A 14,045-nucleotide genomic window follows, 5' to 3' on the forward strand; every position below is an offset into this window, starting at 1 on the left:
ATTTTCCTATACCACTCTGATGAGCAACAGCTTTATGAAGAGCGTAGAACTGCAGGCTCTGCTTGCCAGAGAGATGTGCTAGTGATAACCTGTAGTCCCATGGCGATGAAGCACCATGCATGCTTTTATAGGCCTGTACCTATCTAGGAGAGGTAGTACATTTTGCACTTGTTCAGTAAATTCTGACCTTTATTATAGTGAACAGCAACAAATCCAGTTGTGCTGTTTGTCAGACCTGCATGTGGCTGTCTTGGAACGCAGGACATACTCCAGTAGGTAAAAACAGGTAGACTAAAAAAAAAACACAAACAAAACACCCCCCGAAAAACCACCCAGCCCTGCCCCTCCCCCCCAAGCAAAAGCTCCAAATCATAGACCCGGTGCAGACTCTTAACACTGTTCAAATAAGCACTGAAAAACTTATTCTGTACATCTCTCACTTTTAGACAGCTAGGGAAATTAATGCCCTAGCCTGAGGCCTCTGTGTTAATGACCCCTAGCTATGCAGTGATGAAAGGTTTTGTACATCAACTACATCAACTCGTTCCCTGCTGCTGAAATTCTTTGTGGAGCTACATCCTTTTATGCTGGGTTCTTTAAAACTTAAATTTATAAACGTATCAAATATGGGCATTCTCCTTTTTCATTCCTCCCTCTTTGCATTGAAATGTGATCATATTAGAGTAGATGTTTACTGGGGAGACATTCTCCTTTCCACAGTGATGTTTATGGAGTCTTAATTGGTCTGGCTAGTGTGCTCTGAAGATTAGGCTGCTCCCCACAGATACAAAATCATAAAACAATCTTAAAAGAAGGATGATATCATGATTTTTCCAGCTGCCTATGATTCAGTAAATGGCTTCCTCATCCCTCTGCTTTGTAGCCATCATGGATCTGAAGGAAAAACCTGCCTGCCTCTGACCAGTATTTCTGAGAAGGCACTAACTTTACTAAAAAGACCCGAAGCACATTTGCATTTCCAGTACAAAGCCCTCGTGTTGACACGAGGATCTGGCTTCAGAATTGCTGTTCTGCTTTCTCTCTGGCTACTTCTATCCTTTCAATGTTATGACATTATCTTAACAATCCCAGGTCAGGTCCAAGGACAGTGGGATTGCTGGGTTTGCAAAGAATGCTGATCAAAATTAGGCATCCAAAGGTACCTGTGCTCCATTTGACTGAAGGAGGCATCCATGGATCTCTGACAATGTCTTGGTGTTTGCTTGAAGAAAATATTCTTGGTGTAGATAACTAAGCATCTCAGGCTGTGTAAACTCAAATCGTGTGGACTGTTATAGAAAAAGATGTTTCAGACCTTATCCCGTGCACTCTATCCATTTATCGGTGTCATCATTGACACAATAAAACCCCATTTACAAGCAAGTTTGAATATAGGCCAGAGGAAACTGAATCTAAGCATGAGAAAATTTATAGATCCTAAGGCCAAGAAGGACCATTCAGATTGGCTAGTCTGACCTCCTGTAAATTGAGTAATTCATGTTTATTTTGACCTCATCTTATTTTCCCAGTAAGAATGGCAGCTCTCTTTGTCCTTTGCATCAGCTCTAGGATAGCTATTAACCTCTTTAACTGCTATTATGTGTAAGTTACTGGACTATTTTGCTATAGGTTAGAGTGTTGCGGAAGGCTGTGTGTAACCCTCGGGTATGCTAGCGTCTCTCATTCTAACAGCGATGTCCTAGCTACAGAAAGTATCTGGTGAGGGGGGTTTCAGGGCATTTCTAATCAACTTGTACTAAATGAGCTTGTTGTTTTAAATGAATCGTGGCACAAGTACTAGTACAAATCTTACAGGCGGGAAGTTATCTTCTACTTAATTTAAAATCCTTAACCGTGGTGTGAAGATGGATTTAATTCTGAACCAGATTATGATTGTTCTTAACACCTTTTTAATTGCAGTCATTCCTGTTGGAATGGGCAATGGTAATTTTAAATGTAAAGTGCTCTGCTTATTGCATATGCACACAGCTCAATTGATTTTTAAGAGTATTTGTGGGATGCTTTCTAAAGCACTATAGGAGTATTAATTCATTTCTGATTATCAAAGTTGTGCTTTTGAACACCATTTCCTTTGTCTGATCAACCTATGAGTAGATTTGCTTTATTTGTGGGGGAGCATAACAGCAAGAGGATGGCACTTGTGTTACTTAAATGGAATTGCTGATCACCTGCCTTGTTTATTAGGATTCTAGGCAAGTGAACAATATTAAATCTGGGGCTAGTAAAGAGCTTTTTCAGATCTTTAATTGATAGTCTGCTGTAGTAGCTTATTTATGTTTAGTTTGCTTGCATGAGAATCGTATGATACTGTTCAGACTCCTCAATCCTAGAAAATACAATATATTGATTTACTGGCTGAAGTTAGAGACTCAAAAACATGCTTTAATAAGGCCAGTTGTTCTTGCATGTTAACAAAATGAACATGATAGGCAAAACAATCAGCAGTTAATCACTGTTAATACCTCTGCCATTCATACAGGTAGCATGAATAGATGTGTTTGGAATAGAGCTCATGTTGTCAAGAATTTCATAGTAATTCAGAAGTCATAGTTGAATTAAAGCAAAATGCTACAGGGCTAAATTTTAATGTATCTATATTCAAGCTACAATACCATATTTCCATAGAGGAAATATAAGTGACTGACTTGATTGCTCTTTGGTTTAACGTTTTTTTGTGGAATAGATGGGGTAGGGGGAGTTGTATCTGAAAAATCACCTGATTATTGCAATATTGTGGTACGGGACTATACATGAGAGCTAGTCAGTGGCTGTGCACATACTTAAGAAGGGCATGTATTCATTCCTGTAGCTTTGCCTGCTTCTATGTCACCTTTGCCCTGCATTGCTCATTATCTCTATGCCAATTAGCTATGAGGGTTTGATACCTGAATCCTGTCAATCTCCACCCACCTGTGACAGCAGACAAGACTCCTGTTTTGATATTCCTTCTCTTCTTCATCTACAGGCAATCAAATAATGCTGTTCTTTAAATATGTGTCTTCTCAACAGCTTTAAAATGATATATGTATCTTTATGATAAATTCACACATCCGTATCTCAGTTGTTTCGGGCTGCTGGCAGACTCAAGTAGTAATCAGGTTGTATTTTGACAAGAATATGCAGGTGCTAGATATTCCATGAAACTTATACTAAATCATAGTTTCTGGAGAACAAGCTACGAGCAACTTCAGACCATGTCAGCTGCTGACTTCTAGTTCTCCGATTGCTTGGTCTGTTTAGTCTTGAGCAGCAGAATTGCTTGGCCGCAGCATCCTTGAAAAACCTGTAGAGGATGCATTTTGTTTAGGGTGTGTTTTGTGCATTTCTGCCTGCTTCAACCCTCAGGAGTTTATGCTGTTGATTAAATTTGAAATAAATAAATAGTTGTCATTTTAATCACAGCTGTATTCAGGGATCTATGAAGAGGTGATTTTGACATTTTTCACATCTCAACGTTTAATTAAAAGACACTTGAAAACAAATAAAGAATTGGAGATGACATTTTACTTGCAGTTTTACCTGAGCTATGTAATTCCTGATGAGCAGGATTAGAAGGCAGACTTTATGAAGCTGCTATATGGGATGTGGATGAAATATTATACTATTTTATAGCTCTAAGACACCTGTAAGAATAAGTCATAGCAGAAACTAACAGAATAACCAATATTATAAGCAAAAACTTGGGACAATACAATGTAAGTTTAAAAAGTGACGGGTATTGGTAGACTGTTTTGAATGGATTTCATTTTCAAAGCTAGCCCTTATACACCCCAGTGCTCTGCACAGTCAATACCATAAATTAATATGCAAAACTGCCAGAAAAATGGCAAATGAGTGTATAACAGCTGTGAGCTGACAGTGCTGTTGCAGCCCAAAAGAAGTGTGAGCTTTTCTGGCTGTTCTATATGGACATGTCTGTTGTAGTTTTCAGGTAATTCTACTCCTAGGGTAAGTACTATGTAATTTGTGACACCATGGACTTCAATTAGACTCCATCAACATTAAGGTGGTGTGTGATGAAAATGAAGGGGTTTAGTGTTGTCCATAGATGTCATATAAAGCGAATCTATCAAACTGTAATTGGAATATAAATGAAGTCTTAAATAATTCTATGTGGCATCTTCAATTATTTTTAATAGAGGATTTTTTCAGGCTAATTCATTTGAGAAAATAAAGTGGGCTTGATTTCTTAAAATGTTTTAATAGAGATAGACTTTCTGTGAAGTTGCAAAGAGATGCAAGAGGAGCACAAACCCTTAGAGCTGCTCATCCCTCAGCATAGGCCAAAGGATATTTTGTTTATAAGTGGTATAAAATGAGAGGCTGCCATGTGGTGATGGCAGCGTTTTAAAAGTAGTGTGTCTAGATGGAGCATAAATTCTGACACCTCTGAAGCAAGAAAAGGCAGTTTTGCTAATCGCAGTTTGTTGAGGTTGACAAGATGCTTATAGCATATTTTAATTTTTGCTATAGTCTCCCCTTTTGCCCCAGATGATTGACTGCGAGGCAAACTTGGCTGGTGCTAATATGCACTTAATAAAATAATCATGACAGAATTACCGCAACATTGACATGTACCACAGCCCACATCATGTTCTATGGGTTTTCTGATAATGGCCTTTTACATTGATGAATTCATAAATTATGATACGAAATAATGGACTCTTATCTGAGTCTGGTTTGTACTGCTGAAACAAACCAGGAGTCCTGTCAGATCCCTACCTGATTTTTAAATGGCTGCAGAAATGTTGACATCAGTGGAGTGAAATCAGGCAATTCCCATCAATGTCAAGACCAAGTTAAGATGGATAGCTATAAATCTTGATTGTGTTCATGGGTCAGAAAAATCCCAACTCTATTTCCATGAAACCAAGAAAGAGAGATGCTCAATGAATTGCTAAAATGAAAATCTGGCAAATCAGAAGCTTGATACTAGTTCCTTTTGACAGTTAAAGGGATAAAACTGGACTACTTTTCTTTCCTAAAGGAGAACATGTTCAATTGCAAAGCAGACTTCCAATAACTAACACATGGTCAGAGCAAAGCAAGGACTGACACATCGCTGATGTACTTGCTCTCACTTGTGGCTGGATTCTGCTATACATGTGCCTGAGCTCTACTTGCCACAATGAATGTTATTCTAGTGGTCTCCCATTTCTTGCCCCCCTGTATTTAGAAATGCATTAAATCAGTCCCTGAAGTGAAAGGAAGCAGACTGCAGCAACAAACTTGATGGCAAAGTTAGTAGATCTTGTTTTAGGGGAGGGATCCCTCATGTGGGATTTTTGTCAAATCTAGCTCTAGCCTTACTTAAAGTCTTTCCTCTCATGGAAAATCTACTGCCCTCTTCAGCTAGGTGTGCCAAGGGCTAAGTAATATATTATCAAATATGCTTGGAAACTTTTAGCGTTTGACCTGCACTTACTAAAATCTCTGAATATGTATTTAAAAAAGAAACAGTAAAATGTGCTCTTCAGCTTCAAGAGTTTAGTTTGTCATAGTCTTTGTGGTTTTTTCCTGTTATGTTTTTTTTTGTGGCTCCATCACTTGTAGCTTGAAATGAGTGATAGGTTTCTGATTTAACCCTCCTACAACAAATAAGACAATTAAAAATGCACTTATGCTGTTTAATGTGTGTGGACCTTTTCACAACTCTGCATTTTAATCTGTTCTCTTATAGTAGGCTACAGTTTGATATGTATATTACAATCAAGGGAACATATTAACATAGCTAGGGTGAGGGAACACATTTACCCTCTACTGTTGTCTGTTGTAATTCAGAAAGTATTATCTTAAAAACCACAGCTGCACATCTAATTTTTTCATATCAGTCTTCCAGGCCTGATTAGTCTTCAGTTTATACTAATGTAAATTAACAGTAATACTATTGAACTCAGTTAAGCTCTACTGGAATGAAAATGTTGTAGGACAAAAGTAACTGGTGTTTAGAAATAATAGGAAAACTAAAATTTCTGTATTTATTTAAAAATAAAATTCATAGATCTGAACTGCACATTGACTTGAAAAAAGGTCCTGAAGATTAAATCAATAGATTTTTTTTTTTTAAATTGCTACCAATTGTTGCCATGTACAAACAAAGAAATGTGTCTTTTATTGGCGACGTGATCCAACACCAAAATTTTTAATAATATGTGGGGATTTGTTTTGTTAAGGAAAGCTTCATAATAGGGGATGCTTCATTTGGGCTACCTTTCCCTTCCTGTGCTATATGCAGGTCTGATGTTGTGGATCTTTGTTCAATATAGTACTGGGTGATCCATGTGCTGTAGAGTTCAGCCTGGTGGTTACGGGGCAGTCCTGAGGAGCAGCACCTGGCTGTACTTCTGTATTGATTGAGGAAAATGTCCTTTTCCTGCTGCCAGAAAGCATGGCATGCCTAGGCTTCATTTTTGCATCTCATGATGTCTGCCTGCCTAAAATGCTCATCTGATCCTGCGTGTGAGGCAAGCACTTTCTCCTTGTCCCTCCTGTATTCGTTTTACTTGCCTTGTGTTTGCCTTCGCTTCCAGGATTGCTATATGTGCTTAGAGAAGTATTGAATTTAATTTAGGCTGCAAAGGCAGGATGGTGCCTAGCCAAAACTGTCTTTTCTACCCAGTATGCTGAAGGGGTGAGAGGGTCCCTTGCTGTTTTTTCTTCCTTTCCTCACAAGGACTTTGAGGGCTGAACAGAACAACTTGGCGCTGGGGACTAGGTGACCTTGAGTCCTTAATCGGATGCATACAGGTGGATGCTTGCATTAATATGGGCCAAAATTTCCTGGACTCCTGTTGTTAGTAGAACACAAGGCTACTGTACTAACTGCTAGTACAAACTTAGACAGGGTGCTTGGATTTGTTTGTGGCTATATGGCAAATATGGTGTAGTTTGACCTTCGTACAGTTGATATCTCATATATTGTTTGTGCCTAATATGTGGGGGTTATATGTTTGAATTTAATTCTTGGGGAATTGCTGCTTTTTCAGGTGACTGCAAAATGACTTTGTAAAAACTCTTGGAAAAGTTACAATTAAGCCCATATTTATTGGCATTTTCATGTTCAAGTGCTGGTCGTTCTGCAGAAAAATGTTTTATTTCAGCATTTTGGGAGTACCTCTTCTGCATTGACTTGTTCAAATAATAAATAAAAAAATATTTTTTATACTATTTTGTAAAAGTACGTGTACGCTGAATCACTTCCCTGTTGAAAACCAGATTTGAAACCACATAAGTGGGCTTCTCCAATGCCCTTTTATTCATGAGGGTTAAAAACTGGCAATCCACAATCACATTCAAAAGCAATCCAGCTCGGTTGTCATGGAGACAGCCGGGATGTTACCGATCTGGATTATTATTTAAAAAGCTGAACCACTTCCTTGTGTGCTTCCTCCTTCCTCTTCCGTGATCCTGAGATCCCATCAGGCTCTGAAAGTGCAACACGCTCTTGAAAGTGAATTGCCTTTTTTAATATTTCTTCCTGTTGAAGGAATTTTTAAGTCAGGGCGCGGATCATCGCTTAGCTCTGAGCCTTACCTGCCCGTGATCTCAGGAGCTAATTCTATAGGATGCTGTGGATCTTACTCTACACAGGCATCAGTGGTAGCCAAGGGTGCTCCGGGCTTTGGCATTTTAGGTCGACTCTTTCTACATGAACCTTCCAGATGCAAAGAGGCAGGTTTACACACTTGTAGACTGTTATCAGTGGTATAGCTTGACTTTTGTTTGTGTAATACCCTTTTTCTTTTGGGATATATTGGGCTTTATGCTCAAGGAGTGTATTTTTTTTCTCCTGACTGTTGCCAGCTGAACTCAAGAATGTGGGATGGGCTTTACTTAATGTGATAAGGTTAAATGTTTAATGACATCTGTAATCAAGTTGTCATTAGCTCTTATTTGGTACCCTTAGGCAAACTTAATATAAAGCTTGAATTATCAAGACTGCTTATGGTTGACAACAAACTGTGATCTTATATAAAAAAAAATAAATGAAACACTAGTCCCAAAGTATGACAGATGTTTTCCATGCATAATAGTGCATGAGGTGTTGACAGGTTTAAAAAAAAAAAAAGGGGGGGGGGGGGGGGATAAAAAAAGCTAAAACTGGGGGGGGGGGGGGGAAGGAGAGATCAAAACTAACAACCCCCAAAACTTTATTTGTAGTTCCTGTCCTTGAAAGATACAATGTAATCTTTCCTTATTTATTCATTCCACTCCACTTTGCCCTTTCTGCCATTATGCAGGCTCCAATGAAGAAGGTGACTCCCAAGTATTCAAAACAAGTCTGGAGTAATATACTAATAAAAATTCATGTGGTGTTTAAAAGAAGAAAAAAAAATAGGAAAGCTCAAATCTTTGTTCAAGGTCCATTAAAATGTACAGATCATTCTGCAATACTTTCATTAGTAAGCTCCTTGCTCGAAAAAGGCCTGCCTATTGTGTGATGAATCCCCCACAGTATTATTGACTGACTTGTCCTCTCCAAAGGTAGAAGGTAAAAAAAAAAAAAAAAAAAGTAGTATGGTGGAAGAATGATAGCAGTTAAGTTTTGTATGCAGTCTAGCATATGGTATGCATTAGCTTTTGGCAAACTCTGTTTGACCCCATGTCATTTGGCCATTCAGTATCATTGAAGGGGTCCATAACTCACACTACAAGTAAATGAAAATGCTAGCAAAGGTCTGCATTAGTTTACAATATAATACTGGAGCCCTAAAGAGAGCTCTTCTAAGGCTACCAGGAAGAAGGGCAACAAAAAAAATAGAAGTAAATGTGAACTTAAGGACTGGAATGATTTATCATGCCTGAAAACCCTTGTGCAATAAATGATCATTTCAAAGGGGACGCTTACATTCTAGCAGATCTTTTCTCAGCTTTAGAGACTAAGGGACTAATGTTGCTTAGGAACAACCTGCATATTTAAACACTGTTTTAAACTAAAATACCACAATTCAGTTAATGAATGCCAAGATCTGAAACTCTAACTTCTGGACTGCTACCTTGGTTAACAGCTTTCTTGCTTTGCAGGTGTGTGAAAACATACAAGAGCAAGTTCTCAATCATTCAGGCAATCTAAGTTTATTCCTGTTTTGTCGTCTTCCAGTGAAAACTTGGACTGGTGTCATACCCTGTGTTTTTTACGTACCGTGCATTCTTTCAAGGCTGCATAAGTAATTGGGTAAACTACACTGTCACAATTTGGTTCTGTGTCTCTGCAACTCGAGAGTCTTTTGAGTTGTAGATAGTAAGCATTCCTGCCTTCGAATCCAACAATCCTGGGGTTTATTCTTCACATTATTCAAAGTCAATGATGAAGAGCTTCACTGTGCCCAGTGAACTGCTGTGATTTCTAATGGACCGTTGGAAGGCTGAGAAATTGCTGCTCAGTCTGGATGCATGATGAACTGTGAGGATGCATATAACCATGGCTGTGCCTTTGGTTTAGCACCTTGAGATTATAGGGCTAAGAAGTTCTGAGTCATGTAAAACCTGTTGCAAGTATTTTAATAAGGTCTGCGATCATTTTCCCACTGAAGTCTGTAGGTGTCTGCTCCTACCTTAGGGTAATGTGGATCTCTATGGGTGCTGCTGCTGCTCAAAAGATAGCAAGATGGAATGCTACAGATGACGCAACTATTTGGCCCATAATATCATCCTCCTCAAACGGTCTGTGCCTGATGTTGTATTATAGCTCTCACTAAATAAAGTGTCTTCTCAGGGCTAACTAGGTCTGTGGCAGGTCTTTCCTATATATTCAGTTCTGTTCCAGGTCAGAACTGAAAAGGATCATTGCATCCATGAGGAGGGGTTTCAGTTTTCAGTTGGATTTGCCTGAATGCACAAATACTTTACCAGCTCATTTCTTTTCTGTTGATCTATTGAAGATTTTCTAATTATTCAATAAACATATTAAAAAAGAAAGGAAGGCAAATCTAGAAGATAAAGGGCTTAGAATCAGCTCAAAGAAAAACAGTCACTTGTGATAAATGTAAAGTAGTTTGTCATCGATCACAATATTGAAGAATTTTACCTCCATTAGCTTTATGGTCTCCTATTACATGCTTTCCAATCTTAAGTATAACGAGATCCATGTGAGCCTTTTGTAAATAAGATCAATCAGAGCTTCTTTAAAGATTACCGAGTTGATGAAGACATTTTTTTCCAAGTATTGCTCTGCAGCCCTACCTGTACGTTTTGCTGGGAAGTTAGGTCTCTGCCTTTTTGCAATGACAGTGGGGGGTAAAAACAGACTCTTTGGCTTTACCTTATGTGAAGGAAATGCATAGCAGAATTTCGGTAAGTCCACGAATATAAGAACAGTATCAAAGGATATGATTCACCTAAAATGTAGCCAGAAGTTTACTTTTTAGATTACAGGGGTTTTTTATGTGTAGCTTTCTGCTTTCATCTATAAAAGGGATGAGTTTTCTTTTCCTATTCTTGCCTTTGTGGCTATGTTTATGCTTCCTGCTTACAGTGAATACAGGTTTCAGATATCATACTTGGTGCTTATTGCTATTATCCATCAATACAGTGGCACACAATTCCACTGATTTTAATATAATTGAAGCAAATTAATTTTAATAACTGAAATCTGAACATTAGCATTAGTTAAAATGGGAATAAAATTGCTCCCATCTCACGTTTAAATTACTGCTTCTTTTCATAAATTTTAAAACAGCTGACTTTGAATTCCTACATGTGTTTTGGGGGAAAAAATTTATTACCACTATTTTTTAACAGGGACTCATGCGGAATTCTATCAAGGGCTGTAGTTATGCTAGAGATAAAGTGCCACAAAAAAGCTGACTGCTGCACCGGAAGCTTACAGCAGAGAACATTACAGTGTAATTTCCTAATATACCACTGTGCATCCCTAAAGTGTGGAACACAGATATATATTTTCAAATGCTGTGAGTAGATTGAACTGGAAAGAAAAATGAAAGCTTTGACTCATTGAAATAAGTAAATTTTATGTCCGGTTTTGTGGAATTACTTGTTTTATTGTTCTTGCATAAAAAAAATCTGTTTGATACTGGAAGTATTTTGACCTTTGTTCCAACTTTTCCTAGTGGACTCATTCTGCTGTTTTGGCTTGAAATTATTTTTACTTTAGTGGAGGGGGGCCACTTTCCTAATTTTTTATAATGAAAAAATAATACCCAAAACATTAGAAATGCTCTCATTTTGGTCTGATCCTTGCTGAGTGTCACTGCAGCCTGATGTTCGTGTAGTCAGCAGTGATTCACAATTCTGAGGCTCATACCATATACAAAAGTAAGGTAGTTCTTGGTTTGTCTCCTAATTCTATTCGAAAGAAAAACTGTTGAAATTTTTTAACTGTCTTTAGATTTCTTTGCCCCAATTCTGTATGGATATAGGAACCTCCTGAGGATTTCAAAGCTTTGGGGAAACCCCCATTGCACTGCGGAGCTCTCAAGGGGTTAGGGTCACTATCGGTCCATGTTTACAGATTTGGAAACTGATGGCAAGAAAAGTTGTGACTTAACTGAATCCGTTTTTTCTTATTCAGGCCAACTGGCTTGTCTGCCTGTGTCAAAGTGTATATAACTTGTTCATATTCAACACGAAAATTTTTTCTGCACAGCTCTGCTTCTCCTCTGTTTAGTATTTCACTTCTGTGCCACGTTTGTGCCTCTGACCTGGAAGGCAAGTCTCCCTGCAACAAAAAGCTTTATGTCTGGGTGCTTGTATTGATTTGGAACGTCACAGTGGGTGAGCATATTAGTAGAACTGCCCTTCTAGAAAAATGCATTTGGTGGATTTACTCTGGTTTCATCCTATCATGACCTGGCTGATTAAAGTCGGTGATACTCCAGACTTTTACCTGCAGTAAGGAGTTGTACAGTCCTTTGAGGGTTGTGGTTTGACTGAAGAATATCCTGCTCTGGCAGCACACGTTTACACAGGCAGTACTTGGAGTCCAAGTCTGAGGGACCCTGCTGAAATTTACATCGTGGGCTTGCGGTTTGGAGAGATGCTTTCCTGTTTCTGTCAATCAGTAACTTTTCTATAAGTAACTTAAATCTCTCTACTTACAAAACTGTTTGCAGAAAGCAAGAAATGCAAATCAGCATCGTTGATGCAGGCTGGCTCTTAATTTTAATTAATGCTTGAAAATAATGGTGTGTTTTATCTCTGCTCAACTTAACTGAACCATGTTGGGTTTTTTTTTCTTTCCTGCTTTCCTCAAGTGTAAAGGGTACACAAACTTTACTGAATGGTGGTAGAGGGCATTATGTTGGAGCAGATGATTCTTGGAGTGAGGATTAGGGTCCTTGCATATGAGAATTGCTAGCGCTGCTTTAACATTAAAAATTTAATGGTTGATGTGCATATGTGCACGAAGGGAATAAGCTGACTTCTTAATTTGGGATAGTGAATGCTGTTGCTTTCTTCATGTTTATGAAAATTAAACTTTAATTATGAGGCATTTGTTTTGAATTTAATTTCTTTCTCTTTGCTTTGCCTTTGTGCTTAGGCTGAGAACTGGAAAGTGAGATTACGTAAATTGTTTAATTTAATTAGTAGTCTCATGGTAAATGTTCTGCAGAGCACTAGTGACTGACCTGTGCCCTGACATTATTGAACTATAAAGCAAATACCCATGAGAAGAAAGTATGGCGAATTAGCAAATTTTCTAGTAAAAGCTGAAAATTAAACTCTCCTCTCATATAATTGTGTCTATGCAAATCCTTGTACTAATATATCTCTGAGAATCTGTTACCTGAGGAGGTGAAAACCAGCTTATTTCAAACTCCTCATTGAACTGACAGTATGCTAGTTAACCTTTTTTTTTTTTTTTTTTTTTTTTTTTTTTCCCTCCTTTCTTCCCTCTCCCCCCTGATCCTTTCCATCCTAATCTTTTGCATGGTAGAGCTGTACCTCTGAACTCCTGAGATGAATAGAGGGTGTTTCGCATTATGTATTACTGCAACACCAGGTAACTGAAAAGGAGAGGCAGCTACAGCCGTTGCCCTGTCTGTGGTTGTAGCAGTTGACTTAAAGGAGCATTTTTGTGAATGGGGATTTGCCACTCTGAGCACAGATTGCTGGGTCTGTATCCTCTTCTAATGTTAAGATTCGGGTTTTAAAAACTGCAATTCAAAACTGCATCAGCTTTATACACACCAAATATCTCGAGGATAGTCTTGAGGAACAGAGTTTCAGGGTTAAATTGTTGGTATTTGCCCTAACAGGCTGCTGGGAAGCGGACTGTAGAGCTGGACTCTGAGACCTTCTACTAAGGCTTAACTTGGCCTGATTTCAAAACTGTTTATTCCAAAGAGTAGGTAAGAAAACACCTCTGATGACTCTCTTGGAATAACCATAGCTATTTAAGATATAGGCAAAATTCTGTGGGCAGTGATGAGAATTTAAGCCACTTCAGTGTAGCGTCAATTCATTACCAATCATTCTTTCTTATTTTTTAAAAATAAAATCTGTACGTGGAGCCTAAGAGAAATCGATACCAAGATGGAAGTTTTAATGTGGATTAAAGTGAAATTACAATTACTTTAGGTAATTACCTTTAGAGATCGGTTGCTAATAATTAATTTCTTTAGTTTTATGAGACGTTACTAGCAGCTTGTGAAGGAAATGTAAACTGTTTTAGATAAAGAGTGCTAGAGCTTTATGTGTGAACATAGGACTGTCTTATAATGTTTCTAATGCTGTCATCTATCTAGGAAAACCAAGCCATCTGCCACATTGATTTTGACAGAAACCTGTGATAATTTAGTTTCCTAAACAGGTTAGAATCTAATGAATTTTCATCCACATCGAAAGCTGAAAGAGCAGAAAGTGTGTCCCTGCTTACCAGCATTTCGTGAGCTGGATTTCTTAAACCCAGACTTGTTTTACTTCTCTGATGATAGCTACTGTTTGGCATTTGGGTTTTGGTGGGGTTTTTTTGTTTGTTTGTGTGCCTTTGAGAATTTCTAGTACCTCAGAGCTATCTTGCGATCTCTTTTGAGGCGCATGCCATGCTGGAGATAACAGTGCTG

The sequence above is a fragment of the Accipiter gentilis genome, chromosome 10, assembly GCF_929443795.1.
Source record: "Accipiter gentilis chromosome 10, bAccGen1.1, whole genome shotgun sequence".
Classification (NCBI taxonomy): Eukaryota; Metazoa; Chordata; class Aves; order Accipitriformes; family Accipitridae; genus Astur; species Astur gentilis.